The following is a 15,157-nucleotide window of genomic DNA, read 5'->3' on the forward strand; positions in this document are numbered from 1 at the left end:
ATGCGTGATGGCTTCGTGAATACCAAGGTTAGGGTGTTTTTTTCTCCTAGATTCCAGTGTTAATTTTGGACCAATGAGTGCCGCTGTCCTCGAAGCACTCTCCGCACGGATTCGCTTACAGCTCTTAGCAGCAGGGTCAGAGGTGATTGAACCACTGTAGACCAATAGCAGGGACTCAGGCGTAGACAAAGATAGACTATGTGCAGAGATCACTCACTCGTTGGATTTGGGTAAGGGAGGAAGCGCCCGGGAGCCCCTACGGCTGAACGAGCGCTTTAGAGATGTACAGAAATGGCAAACCCGTGTTCACCAAACCCTAGATATACATTAGTGAACCGCAGAATAGTAGGCGATTCTTGTTGTTTTGGCTTTGTTCTCTATTTGAGTTTCTCAAATGGAAATTAAACGATGGAAACTAAAGCCTGGGTGTGAATAAATATCTTGCCCCAACGGTCATCTTTAATTTAAACCCCGAATTATCATTGTGCTTTATTTAGAACCTAAAGAAATCTAGGGTTAGTGATTGCTCGGGGATAGTCAATTCCCCCAAGTAGACGGCTGCATCCGAAATCGCATACCTCCATACTACACGATACTCTGAGGTACTGGTGCTGTTGTCCCACTGCTCATGAACGATCACTCGGGTTTGTTGATGCTGGAGCAGGGAGATGCCAGTGTTTCAGAGTTACCTGCTGGTTCTCTCCTTTTAGGCTGACTGTTGTAGTTAAACCTGCCGGAGTTGCTCGCCACACTCTGACAATATTCATATAGTCTATTATCCATGAACAGAAACTGAACTAATGCCACCCCTCTACTCCTTCTGAGTTAAGGACTGCCCTCCTGCCCGGCAGGACAGCTGAGGGAAGATTGGCTGCTGACGGCTCTTGCTCACCTGCCTTAAGACCACATATCTGCCCTGCATTCCCAACATCTGCCACACTCCTTACCTTCACACCGCATCTGTGACACCTGTCGTCACCCATGCATTAGCGTCTCCTGGATATTTGATGGGACTTATCCAGCACAGAGCATTACTAAAGACCGCCATTACCTATAGAGAGTCCAAGGTTGCTTCTAGCTGTAGTTTTAAATTAACATTCTTATATACGATTTGTTGAACCCGAGGAGGTCCATCTATGAGTCTTGTTTCGTCTTCCAGCTTTGGTGGAGTTTGTCTTTGCCACTGTTGTCTTTGCTTTGCTCATCTAGGGTTATTAATTTCAATGTTTGTTTTAATTCTAAATTTCTGGAAAGCTGCTTTGTGACACCATCAGATTGGAAAAAAATGCACTATACAAATAAATTAGAAATTTGACAGTATGCTAGAGCAGCGCCAGAGCTTTTAGCAGGCGGGTCAGAGGTGATTGAACCACTGTAGACCAATAGCAGGGACTCAGGCATAGACAAAGTTAGACTATGTGCAGAGATCAGTGTGTGAAGAGTGGGAGAAGAGGGTTGCATTGACAATCCAACACAATGGGCAGCACTTTGAACACATTTTATAAGTGGTCAGAAACTTGTAATTAATTCATGAAAGAATAAAGTTATGTTAAAACCACACACACCATTGTTTTTCTTGTGAAATTCCCAATAGGTTTGATGTGTCACACCATCCTCTTCCCATTGAAAAAACAAAAGTTGGATCCAAAATAGCTGACTTCAAAATGGCCACCATGGTCACCACCCATCTTGAAAAGTTTCCCCCCTCCCATATCCTAATGTGCCACAAACAGGAAGTAAATATCACCAACCATTCCAATTTTATTACGGTGTATCCATATAAATGGCCCACCCTGTACTTCATTTACTGTTCTCAAATCATGTACTAAATGATAAGAGTTATCTGGCTTCTTCACAGGCAACAAAGGTGTATTTCTCTGCGGATTCTGTTATCTTCAGAACATCTGTTTTCACAAGACCTTCAATTTGTGGTTCGATCCTTTTGATTGCTTCTTCATTCAAAGGATACTGAGGCTTCCATGGAGGTTTTGTTCCTGGTCGGAATTCAGCTTTCACTGGTTGAGCTGACTTCACAAATCCAATGTCAGTGCTATGTTGTGACCATAAACATTTTGAAACATATTGCAGCATTTCCTCTTTCAGAGAGTTTGAATCCATCTTGTCATTGCAAAGTGAGTCATGTGTCCTCCTGACGACTTGTGGCTGTCCTTGTCCTTGAGCAGTGATCATAATCTTAATAAATCGCTGGTCTTCACTCCTCCAGATGAAAAGATTCTCTTTCAGTGGTTCAAAAACAATTTCTTCTGCTTCTGCCATTATTTCACCTATTTGTTTCTGCTCACAGTCCTCAGATGCCAGCAAAGTCACATTTGGTACACTTTTTCCCATATCAAACTCTTTATGCAAATAATCATTTTTGTCTATCTTCATAGCAGCTCCTTGTGGTCCCAAAATTATGCAACATGAACGTAATTCAACTTGCTTTGGTTGATGACTCAACCATTGTTCTGTATCTGATTGTTCAGCAACCTTAAAGTATTTCAGTGTACAATGAAATGGATACTCTGGAGCTTTTGCATCAGGCATGTTTGCTACAATAAACTTCTCCCACAGCTTGGCTGATTCCAAAAAGTCTTTGCTAAGATTTCCAATCCGTAATACTGAAGAAGCTTCAGTCTCCGTTTTCATCATCAATTGATCAATCATGTCATTCGGCACTTCCACCAGGCAGCCGTCTGGTGTACATTTCATTGTGCAGTTCAGTCTGCACAAAGCATCTCTTCCCAAAAGTGCAATAGGTGTGTGTTCTGATACCAGTATGGGTATTGTAGTCTTCAGATGTTTATAGCAGAGCTCAGTTGGTTCCGTGAGAGGAATCAGCTGTTTTACTCCCTCAAACCCGATTGTCTGAATCATCTGACCAGACCTGGGGAGGTCCCTTACTCTTCCAACCAATTTATTGGTTTCTGACTCTCTTGTTCAAATAACTGGAGAATGCCAAGCTCTATTTGTCTTTTTTCCTTTTATTTTTCTCCTTGATGCCCTTTCTTCTGTCCTGCTATGTTGATATAAGTACCTTCATCATTTTAATTACATCTGGGTTAAGTGTCCCCTCTACCGTCCATGGTTGGTCTATGTCAGGCCATCGCTTATAAAATTTTTCAGATATTTTTGCAATGCCTTTTATTAAAGGATTATTTTTCTTAACTATATCAACAGAAGTAACCCCTTTTGAAACATTAGTGCCCATTTGTGGCATAAAAGTGGCTTAATATTTTCCCAACTTACACTTTTTAAATTAAACCTTTTTTTCCCAAATTACACTTTGTCCCCTGTTTATTGGCCACTATATTACCACAATCAACAGAAATTAAACCCAGAGAAATCAAACTTTAATATGCAATACAAATTCACACCACTAAATCCCCTTCACTAAGTAATATAATTACTAAGTACACCATAAACTTAGATTTATTAAGTATTCAATAACTACCTGCAATTAAAGAATATAGAAATTTATATAAGGCTCAACAAGCACTTCTACATATGATAATTACCACTAAATATTTGCATCCCCATTACACCTACAGCAAAGCTTAGATCAGAAGACCCCTTCCCAAACAATAATTTGTCTTCATAAACGTCATTTATAACTCTTAATGGAATTATAATCAAATAAGCATTATCTTAACAAAAGGAACAAGCTTTCTTTGAAAAAGTCTATGTCATGTACTGTAGTAGAAATAATGGACTAAATGCAAATCAATGAATTTCTAATTATTACTTTTTTACTTTTTAATAATGAGACCTATTAATGATTAAACCTAAATGTATTGATGCAGGTGTTTGTGAAAGATAGTTTGTGGATACAAATATAACTGGCCTTTTCTTGAAGTCTGCTCTGGGTAACTTTAAAATTCAAACCCACTTTTTTCTTTTTGGCCAGCTGCCCACTATTTGTGATCCTACTCCATCTCCTCTTCACACACCCCACAGGATAAGGGAACAGGCAAATAGAAATTTAATACATTGAGCTTAGTTTTTGGTAATTAAATATTCAATGTGATTATTTGTATTTTATTTACCAACATTTAGTTCATTCCTAACATTTTATCCTTCATTCAATATTGTATGTTCTATGTAAAACAACTCCCAAAAGCCTCTTCATTGGCTTAAGGCCTGAATAACTCCCCCTTTTTCTTAACAGCCCAGAGAAAGTGTCTAAAAGTGATTGATGGCAAGTCCATCCTCAATAAAGCTTTTAACATCTGGTTTTGCTTTCCCAGTTGAACATAAACATGTCACATTCAATTTTATGACCACTAGGTAATTTTCAACACTGCATCTTGATTCTTAAATCTTAGTATAGTTGTAATTTAACATATATAACATTTCAGTGGTATGTTTGAAACCCCAGAAAGCACCACTGTCAATCACTGAGTTTTTCAATATTCACACGTTGAAAGTACTTTTACATTTATCAGTTGGCAGCTAATTAATTGTTTATTTAAAGTAACAGTACTTCACAGAGATCTAAACACCAGAGACTATAAGATTCAAACCCCTTTTTCTAAACAACAAACGTTAATTTACTAAACCCAAACGAGCAACATTAAAGCTCAACATCCAACCAAACAACACCATTCCAACACACTCTATTAATTCAATCCCCTCCAAATTTCATCTTGTGGCAGCTCTCTCCATATAAGGCCATCACCCAGTTCCACTGGCCAAAAACAATTATCCCAAGAGATGTGCCTCAATCAAACTATTGCATTCAACGATATCCCAAACAAATTACTGCTCCACCACCTCTCCCACTATGTTACATTTATCCTATATTTCCTGTTATTTTAGTTTATTATACTTTTATATCTCTGCTGTGCTCACATAAAACTCAACACAAGCACCACACCCACTGAAAAGAACCAGTTCAAATGCACTCAATCTCAGGAGCCCAAACCCCTGCACAGCACTATACATCATATATTTATACATCTATATTTTTAATTTGCCTAAATAACTATTATTTTCTATTTAAACCAAATCAATGTGGCTTTTATCAGTACGTCACAAATCAAAGTCCTGCCATCTCTCTCTTTTTTCAAGAGTGAAACCTAGACTTTACACACATGTCAGAAGAACCCCCCACACACACAAAGCGTAAAATCTCAAGACTTCATTTAAATGAGGGGAACTTAGACCCGTGATCTATTTTTTTCTCCTGATACAAGCCAACATATGGAGATTTCACATTTTCTCCTTTTCTCCAATACTAATTTTACCTTTAATTCCCATGATTAAACCTTACAATTTCCCCAATGTACCCTATTAATTACAGACACTTTTTGTCCGTTTTGATTCCCCTTTAACACTATATATTACACCACTCAGCTTAATAACTCTTCTCTCGCTTTTCCTATTCTCAGCATCTAAAAAACCTCCTTCTGGAGCTCATTTTCTATTGCTCTCTTAATTTACGGTCTCCCAGAAAGCTCATTTAATTTACTTTGTTAATTTGATAAAACATCTTCTGTTCAAGGCTCATTTTGGAATTATAAATAAACAAAGCCCTCTTATTTAGAGGTTCATGAAATCATTTACAATAATTGTCCTTGAACGAAGCTCATATATTTTACCATTACAAATTTCTTTCCCTATTAATTTTTAAATCTCTCATTCTTTATCACATTTCCTATTCGCTTATCTCTTTATACTTTCTTCACACTGACACTTTCTGAACAGAGGTGTCCGTTACCCCCCTTTCTCTAAACACACACACAGAAAATGTATGGCTCCTTACAGAGCAAGTGAGAGACCAGCTCTGCACACACACATTCTCATAATGGACCAAAAGAAGGGAGGGTGGGTGGCCATTCCCTACATGCACTCACAAACATAGGAAGGGAGGTTGAGAGACACACTCACACAGACACACACACATACAGAAGGACATTTCTTTTTTTTTCACTCACCAAACACACACAGACGTCATCCAACAACCTCTAACAGCGCTTATACATAGACACATCACTTTCAACATTTAACACAATTCTCATAGTCGACTCACTTTAACATCATGCTTTTAATTCCACTGCCCCTTCTTATTTCCTTATTTTTAATTTATGCTACCTTATGAGGGGTAATAATTCAAAGAGAGGCAGCATCAATACAGTGTTTCGAGTGGGCACCCCAAATTAAATCTCCGTATCACACCTCCAGTTTCTCATCAAACTGACCTAAAAATCACCTATTGTGTTTTTCAGGATGTACGGCTAACCCCGCCTCTACAAAGAGGGCTTTATCCAAATTGCGACATCCTTATTCATTATTTAACTCACTATATTTCTTTTCCTTTTATTCCCTTTTCTCTTGTATTTATTCTATTTTATTTCCTCATTTCCCTTCTATTTCCTTATATTCCTTCACTTTGAACCTTATATAAATTTTAACCAAATGCCACTGGGCCCCAGGGCTTCGCACTATTTTCAATATAATCCAATTCCACTATAACTCAAAGCTTACTTTCACACAGTGGCCAAACACATCTTAACACACTTTGTTACTAATTAAGCTATTCTACACTTATACTTCAATTTTTCCTTTCCTTTTCTTTTTTTCTTCTGTTATATCTGCTTCTTTTTACTCTTTTACTTTTCCTCTGTTACATTGTTACATCTGTTCCTTTTACACTTTTAGTTCATTGTTCACATTTTTCCCTTTATTTCTATTTTCTGTTAATCTAGTTTACCCAATTTAGAATGAAGAAACTCTCTCCCCCAACACTATCAACACAATACTGTATACACTAATGAGTCTAATACAGTGCAACCCTTCAACTAATCAAACAGCTCAAACAAACAATCAGCGCTCAAATTTGTGAAAATCTCACCTTCTATTTGCCAGCTTTAAGCGGGAGTTCAAAGGCAGGAGCCGTCTGAAGCTGAAAGGCCACAACTCAACATCCCATCCGCTTCACCATATTTTTGTTGTTTATTTGCTGTATTGTGAAGACAGGTGATGGAAAAGAATCTCCACAGACACGGTTAAAGGTGTAAATACATCTTTATTTTTAGACACTTTTAAACAGTGTCTTACAGGTTCTTAAGGATCCCGTGAGAGATGTGTCCGATTCCATGAGCTCTGGTCTCTTTCTCCTCTCCTGACTTGCACTCCCATCTATATGATCTTTAACCTTTTCCAAATATGATAATATGGAATTTGGTTTACATTTGCACATTCAAGGGACTGACAGCTTATCTTAACATTTCCCTCTTGGAGCACAGACACAGAACATACATCTAAACATACAGGACAGTGAACTTAATGCTGCACTTAAGGCCTTATGTTTAAATATACGACAATATACAGAAGGTTGAGGGCCTGAATCAATCCCACCCACATCATCCTCCAACACTGCAAAATCTTGGACAGTGGGTAGGTGAACACCCTAGTTGTGGATTATGTACAGGGGTTGGCTCACTGTAGCATTTTCTATCAGCTTGTAAAGTTAGTTTGTCACAGGATCGGTATACATGGAGACAATCACATGCTAAGGGTTTTAGCATGTTTGTTGGACAGCAAAGGGCTAGAGGTTAATGCATTGATGAGTAGCTGTAGCAATAAAATAGTTAACTTTGTGCACGAGGGTGAAAGTTTGCAAGAAAGTGCGCAGGCTACAAATATTGGTAGATAGGGTGAAGCACAAGATTGAAATTGCTGGTGGATGTAGGAACAAAGCTGTAGGCCCCAGAGTGCACAGGCCAGACATGGTGCTCTACTCTGAAAGGTAGATAGTTTATTTCATAGAGTTAACAGTTCCATTCAAGGCTGGAGTATATGAAGGCATTAGAAAGGAAAAAGCTAAAGTATGCAGACTTGGTGGCTGGGAAGTGGGAACGCGGGTGGCAGGCACATGTAAGACCGGTGGGGATAGGTGTTAGAGGATCTGTAGCCAAATCAGCCACATCCCTGTGAAGGAGTTATCCGAAACAGCTGAAAGGTCTAGTCAGTGGTTGTGGATAAGGAGAGCACAGATTACTTGGGGAAATGCAGTGTAGAGATGCTATTGTGATTGTTGGTGGGGTAGCATGTAAAGCTCACATGGAACTGGTGGCACTGAGCATGCATTAACGGTGCCAGTGGGGCTAGGTGTCCAGGGAGGCCAGTGTGGATGTACGGTTGTTGATGGTAAAGTGTAAGGTAGGATTGTAAAGCTGGCTTGGAGGGGGGTGAGTCTGGGGTGGCCAGACTTCACTGTTGAGCCTTCTGGAGGTGTTGTGGGCTTAATTCAGCGAAACACCTAGGAGGAGGAGGTGCCTGCCTGACGACCCCTGTGAAGAGCTAGTGATACAGTGGCTGGTTTGGGTACTCATGGGCTGGGCTCAATGAATCACCGTAGTTGTTAAGGAGCCGGTTGCTGATCGGATCATAAATGGCCAAAGCAACCTTAGTGTTGAGGTGTAAGATTCAACAGGAATTTTGGTGGCTGCAGGTAGGAAGAGAGTGTGGTGGGCCCTATGTGAAGCTCTAATGGATTGGCATAGGATATTTTACATCTTATCTTGTGTATAAATATAATTACTTCAAAAGAAACAAGCTTTGTTAAATTCATTTCACAGCCCCAGCAGATGCAACAAGAATGTATGTACCTATCAGCAACCCTGCCAAAACTTTATAATTCAATCTTCAATTATTTAATTTCACCATCAGGAGGAGACAAACTGCAAATTAATAGTGGACATGTGTTTTAGATGTGTATATAGAAACTTATGAAAACTTTAGTCCATATCGATTTCAAACAGTTAAAAAAAAACACTTAACGTAGCACTGATATCCAATAACATTACAAAAAAAATGAACAAAGACATTTACTTAGTTATTTCTGAATTTACAACCAATGCATGGCTTTACATTGGTGCAGCCAGCCAACCAACAAACAACAAATCCAGACACTGTTTTTAAAAGTGTTTAATATAATCCAGTTTCAAAGTGGTGCAGCTACCAAACCTGCAACACAACAGTTTTATAAATAAAAAAAATTAAATAAATAAATAAATAAAGAGATTAAATTCTTGAAGAAGGACTTCACACTGATAAATGTGGGTAAAATACCCAAAACCTAACAGCAACACTTTCACACAGGTGACATACTACCTACGGTTCTTAGTCCAACAAAGATGCTTTGCCTTAAATGTTTATTTTGGTCTCTATGGATATTTCAAGTTCGGAGCATACAAGAGTCCAAAATGCATTGTGCAGGTTGTGGTGAATCCAAAGACTGTCCATTACCACCGCTCCCTCGATGACAATGACCACGTTTACAAGCGTCTGTGGTGTTCTCCTCATGTCTCTGGATTTGTACCCTAAGTAAAAATAAATACACAGATTAATTATATTCTTATTGAAACATGATACAGTAAACATATTTACTGCATATATTTACAGTTCAAAATATTTCAGTGCAACAATTTTCTGGTTCAACTTCTAAACACTAACAATACAAATTTGCTAAAAAAAAAAAAAAAAAAAAAAAAAAAAAAAAAAAAAATCTACCGTGGGGTAGTTTAGATCACAATCCCAAAATTATCACTCAACACTAAACATACCCTTGTACAAACCGGATTCCAAAAGAGTGGGGACACTAAACAAATTGTGAATAAAAACTGAATGCAATGATGTGGAGATGCAAACATCTAATATTTTATTCAGAATAGAACACAAATCACAGATCAAAAGTTTAAACTGAGAGAATGTATCATTTTAAGGGAAAAATGTTGTTTCAAAATTTCATGGCGTCAGCAAATCCCAAAAAAGTTGGGACAAGGCCATTTTTTACCACTGTGTGGCATCCCCCCTTCTTCTTACAACACTCAGACATCTGGGGACAGAGGAGACCAGTTTCTCAAGTTTAGAAACAGGAATGCTCTCCCATTCATGTCTAATACAGGCCTCTAACTGTTCAATCGTTTTGGGCCTTCTTTGTCGCACCTTCCTCTTTATGATGCACCAAATGTTCTCTATAGGTGAAAGATCTGGACTGCAGACTGGCCATTTCAGTCCCCGGATCCTTCTCCTACGTAGCCATGATGTTGTGATTGCTGCAGAATGTGGTCTGGCATTATCTTGTTGAAAAATGCAGGGTCTTCCCTGAAAGAGATGATGTCTAGATGGAAGCATATGTTGTTCTAGAACCTGAACATAGTTCTCTGCATTAATGGTGCCTTTCCAGACATGCAAGCTGCCCATGCCACAAGCACTCATGCAACCCCATACCATCAGTGATGCAGGCTTCTGAACGGAGTGTTGATAACAACTTGGGTTATCCTTGTCCTCTCTGGTCCGGATGACATGGCGTCCCAGTGTTCCACAAAGAACTTCAAATCGTGACTCATCTGACCACAGAACAGTCTTCCATTTTGCCACATTCCATTTTAAAAGACCCCTGGCCCAGTGCAAATGTCTGAGCTTGCGGAGCTTGCTTAGAAATGGCTTCCTCTTTGCACTGTAGAGTTTCAGCTGGCAACGGCGGACGGCACAGTGGATTGTGTTCACTGACAATGATTTCTGGAAGTATTCCTGAGCCCATTCTGTTATTTCCTTGACAGTGGCATTCCTGTTTGAGGTGCAGTGACGTTTAAGGGCCTGGAGATCATGAGCATCCAGTTTTACGGCCTTGACCCTTACGCACAGTAATTGTTCCAGATTCTCTGAATCTTTTGATGATGTTATGCACGGTTGATGATAACTTAAAAGTCTTTGCTATTTTACACTGGGTAACACCATTCTGGTATTGCTGCACTATCTTTCTGCACAACAATGGTGGAATTGGTGATCCTCTTACCATCTTTGCTTCAGAGAGACACTGACAATCTGAGAAGCTCTTTTTATACCCAATCATGTTGTCAATTGACCTAATTAGTGTTAATTGGTCTTCCAGCTGTTAGATATATTCTCAATTTCCTTTTTCCAGCCACTTATTGCTACTTGTCCCAACTTTTTTTGGGATTTGTTGACACTGTGAAATTTTGAATCAACATATATTTCCTTTAAAATGTTACATTTACTCAGATTAAACTTTTGATCTGTCATCTATGTTCTATTACGAATAAAATATTGACATTTGTCATCTCAACATCGTTGCATTCAGTTTTTATTCACAATTTGTTTAGTGTCCCAACTTTTTTGGAATCCAGTTTGTATTTACAGAAAAAAAATCTCAAGCCAAACCTTGTTTTTTTTGAAGATCTACCATCTCCGTGTCTGGAGACTGTTTTTTTCTGTGTTGTACTTTACCTTAAAGTACCACTTGTTTGAAAAGTTCTACACAAAATAATAAAATCTGCAAACAAAATTCTTAAAATCAAGAGGAGAAAGTATATGTTGGGAAGTCAAAAGAGAAAACACCTCAAATCTATTTTTTAAAAAGATACTTGGTTACTTTATTACTCTTTGCAGTTATTTGATTTGATTTCATTTGCATTTTGACAGTCTTTGCATTCATTTTGTTTTTGTGGATTTTGCTGAAAAGACCTTTTACTTCTGGACTCTCTCATTTGCTTCTGCATTTTGGCACAGATTTCAAGGGTGGGTTAGAAGATGACGTTCACCTTGAATCTATATTGATCACTGATTTTCTGACAGGTGCTTCAAAACTTCCTTTGGGACCTAGCCATACACAGCAGCATATAAACTTAAGTTTAGCATTTAAAAGTTCATACAAACATTATAATTAATAGCTGAATGATCTGTAGATATTACAGATGCTCATATTTCTTGACGGGTGCTCTGAAACGTTGACCTAGTCAAGTCCATCCCTCCAATGGACAAGCTATTTTCCAATACAGGTAAGCTGAATTTTAGCATTAAAAAGCTGATACAAACATAATTGATTTCTGAATGTAGATGTTTTGTCTGTAGATGTTTATATTTCATCCTTACATAAGTGTTTTCTCTCCATTCAATTGACTAGAATTTTAAAAACCTCATGTTAGTGAAGTGTGTTGAATACTTCTGGTCATTCTTAATGTAGTTATTATACTGTCTACAAGAAGTGTTACAAAATTTCTTGTGTTATCAAGAAATATTTAGCACACTAACATGAGCAGTATGAGACAAGCGCCAGGATTTGAAATAAATAACATACACATTAAACACTGATATATTTGGTCTTATATTTAGATGTTGATACATTTGTGTAAGCTAAAAGGCTTAAATGCTAAAAATGTATAACTTGTACTTAATGGTCTTTATGATTTGAAACGTGATAAATAATTAAATGGTGTTCTTTGATTTTGCACAGTTCTTTACATATTAGTAACACAATGGATATAATTAATTTTCATGATCAAACATTCACAGCTGTGAGGCTTTACTCTCTTAACATGAGCTATCAAATAATACTGCAACTCACCAGGCAGATCTTTAATAGAGGTTCAAGCTCCCTTACATTCAGTGGCAGTCCCCTCACAGCTGTAGCCCTCCTGCCTATTGTTTGCAAAGTGGAAGAAAATTAAATTCTGTATTTGTTAACTTAATATAATTTATATAATTATAGTATAATTTACATTTACAGTAGGCCAGGGATCTTCTCAGGTCTCTGAGGTCTCTGGACTTTCGACTGTATAATTTGATTTGTGTTGGCTAATCAATAGACATAAGGAATGTGGTTCTGAGGTCCATACAGGTGATCCTTTTGGGACTCAGGTACAACCTCAGATGGGAGTGTGTGTATTAGAGAGAGGGAGAGAGAGGAGCATGTTTACAATGTTACAACGTACACAATTAAAATCAAAATATCACAATACAGTGTAAACTGTATTATTAAATTGATTAGGCTCTTAATCAGTAGCCTACATATCTGTGAAATTTGGCTCTGCCACCTTTCTTTCACAACAGAGAAATGTAGCTGTTTGTTGACCAATTCTTTTCTATAAAACTCATGTAAAACTGTTAGCCAAAGGCTTGATTACAATGTCAAATAATGAGCAGGTCAATGCAGGTGGGATTTATCAATGTGAAAACAGAACACATACCACAGGTTAATTTTTGTCTCAACTGCCACTGGATATATCAGAGTAAACCAGGGTCAACGTATGAGGGGTAAAATTTAAAGCAATCCCTGTCTTGTGAATTAACATAACTTTATGAGCATTTCAAATGTAACATATATTGCAGAAAAGTTCATTTTAAGTGACTTCTAAGGTTGCAATAAAAGACTGAACAGAAGGCTTTTTTGTTCTGTTTAATTAATTAATTAATTAATTCTGTTAATGTAAAAAATGATTTTACTGTCATTTGATTGAGATGGTGCTCTTTTGAACCGTTTTATATCTAACTAATAATCAATTCGGAAAATGACATCATTGCAAAAATAATTACCAACTCATTCTTTCACACATTTATGTCAGCCAGAAAGTTTGTGCTTGTGTGTTTATTTTTGGGTTTAGATCAGGATCAGTGAGAGTCTGCAAGTCACAGGTTCCTGAATGCAGGACAGTTGTTCTCAACTTTTTAGACCAAGTACCACCTAAAAACAAGTGAAAGCCTTCAAGTACCACCTATCAATCCTATGTCTTGCTTGAATATTTGTAATTTGCATGCATTATACAAAGTTCTAAATAAATTTTTTTTAAAATATATAGCGTGAATATAAATAATTAGGCTTAACTGAATGATTTAAACACAATTATGCATTTATGAGAATATAAAAATTTGAATTTTGGGGAAATAAGCATTTTGAAAGAAATACAAACATGAAGAGAGAACAATTTAATAGAGAGTATAGCTTCGGCGCTTGGAGCAGGTGCTCACAGCGGCTCTCAGCACTTGTATCAGTGGGTGAGGGAGGCACGGTGCTGTTAAACAGTGATTTAGGACTCTAATGATGCAAAGATCAGCCACGTCGTTTCCCTTCATTCATTCATTCATTCATTCATTCATTATCTGTAACCGCTTATCCAGTTCAGGGTCGCGGTGGGTCCAGAGTCTACCTGGAATCATTGGGCGCAAGGTGGGAATACACCCTGGAGGGGGCGCCAGTCCTTCACAGGGCCGTTTTCCTTCAGCTAAGTTAAATCTATTCATGCCTCTAGATTTAGTCCTTCTGGACCTAGAAGTATTTAGTGCGCGTATACTAGTGACAGAGTGGTAATGCGCCTGAAAGTAAGCCCTTCGTTTTAAAGAAAAATTAACCGCATTTAAGCGGTTTATATATTGGTTATTTCTAGTAAGTAGACCATACAACCAACAGATGTCAGTTCAGGGTTTGAACTGATATACTATGTACCTATGAAATATGAAGTGATTTTACTGTATAGTTTGTGAGTAAATAGCATTCAAACTCCCCATAATTGTCCACTGTTTTTAATGATGATTCAAGTTTACTTAATTATTGGGATTTTGAATATCATTTACTCAAAAAACTATACAGTAAAATCACTTCATATTTCATAGGTAGATAGTAGGGCAAACACTGAACTGATATCTGTTGGTGGTATGGAATATTAATAAAAAAACATTTTATAAAGCAGTGAACTTGACTCAATTTCAAAAACAATGGACAATTATGGGGACTTTGAATGTTATTTATTTAAAAACTATACAGTAAAATCACTTCATATTTCATAGGTAGATAGTAGGGCAAACACTGAACTGACATCTGTTGGTTGTATGGTCTACTTACTAGAAATTGCCAATATATAAACCGCTTGAATGCGGTTACTTTTGCTTTAAAATTAAGTGCTTACTTTCAGGTCTTCTTACTTTCAGGCATTGAGTACCGCTCTGTCACTACTATACGCGCACTAAAATCTTACGTGCGGCTAGTTTAACCGTATTTTCTCAAACGGCGACTGGCTTAACCACAGTGAGTATTTCATGGGATGTGTCGGTTTGTTTTTCTCATTCCACTTTGCCGTTTTTGCAATAAAATCCATATTACTCACGTCTGTATCTAGCCTTTATTTACATTTAGAAAGAAGCTGAAACTGGGCTTTCTTTTACATGGATTTTGCAAAAAAAAACAGAGATTTGTTGGGTTATTCGCTCACACGTGACAAATTCTGCACAGCAGGTAGTGTCGCAGTCACACAGCTCCGGGGACCTGGAGATTGTGGGTTCACGTCCCACTCCGGGTGACTGTCTCATCAACAAATCTGTCTCACCAGACTTTGAAATATTACCACCTTTGAGTTTG

The sequence above is a fragment of the Hoplias malabaricus genome, chromosome 1 (assembly GCF_029633855.1).
Source record: "Hoplias malabaricus isolate fHopMal1 chromosome 1, fHopMal1.hap1, whole genome shotgun sequence".
Classification (NCBI taxonomy): domain Eukaryota; kingdom Metazoa; phylum Chordata; class Actinopteri; order Characiformes; family Erythrinidae; genus Hoplias; species Hoplias malabaricus.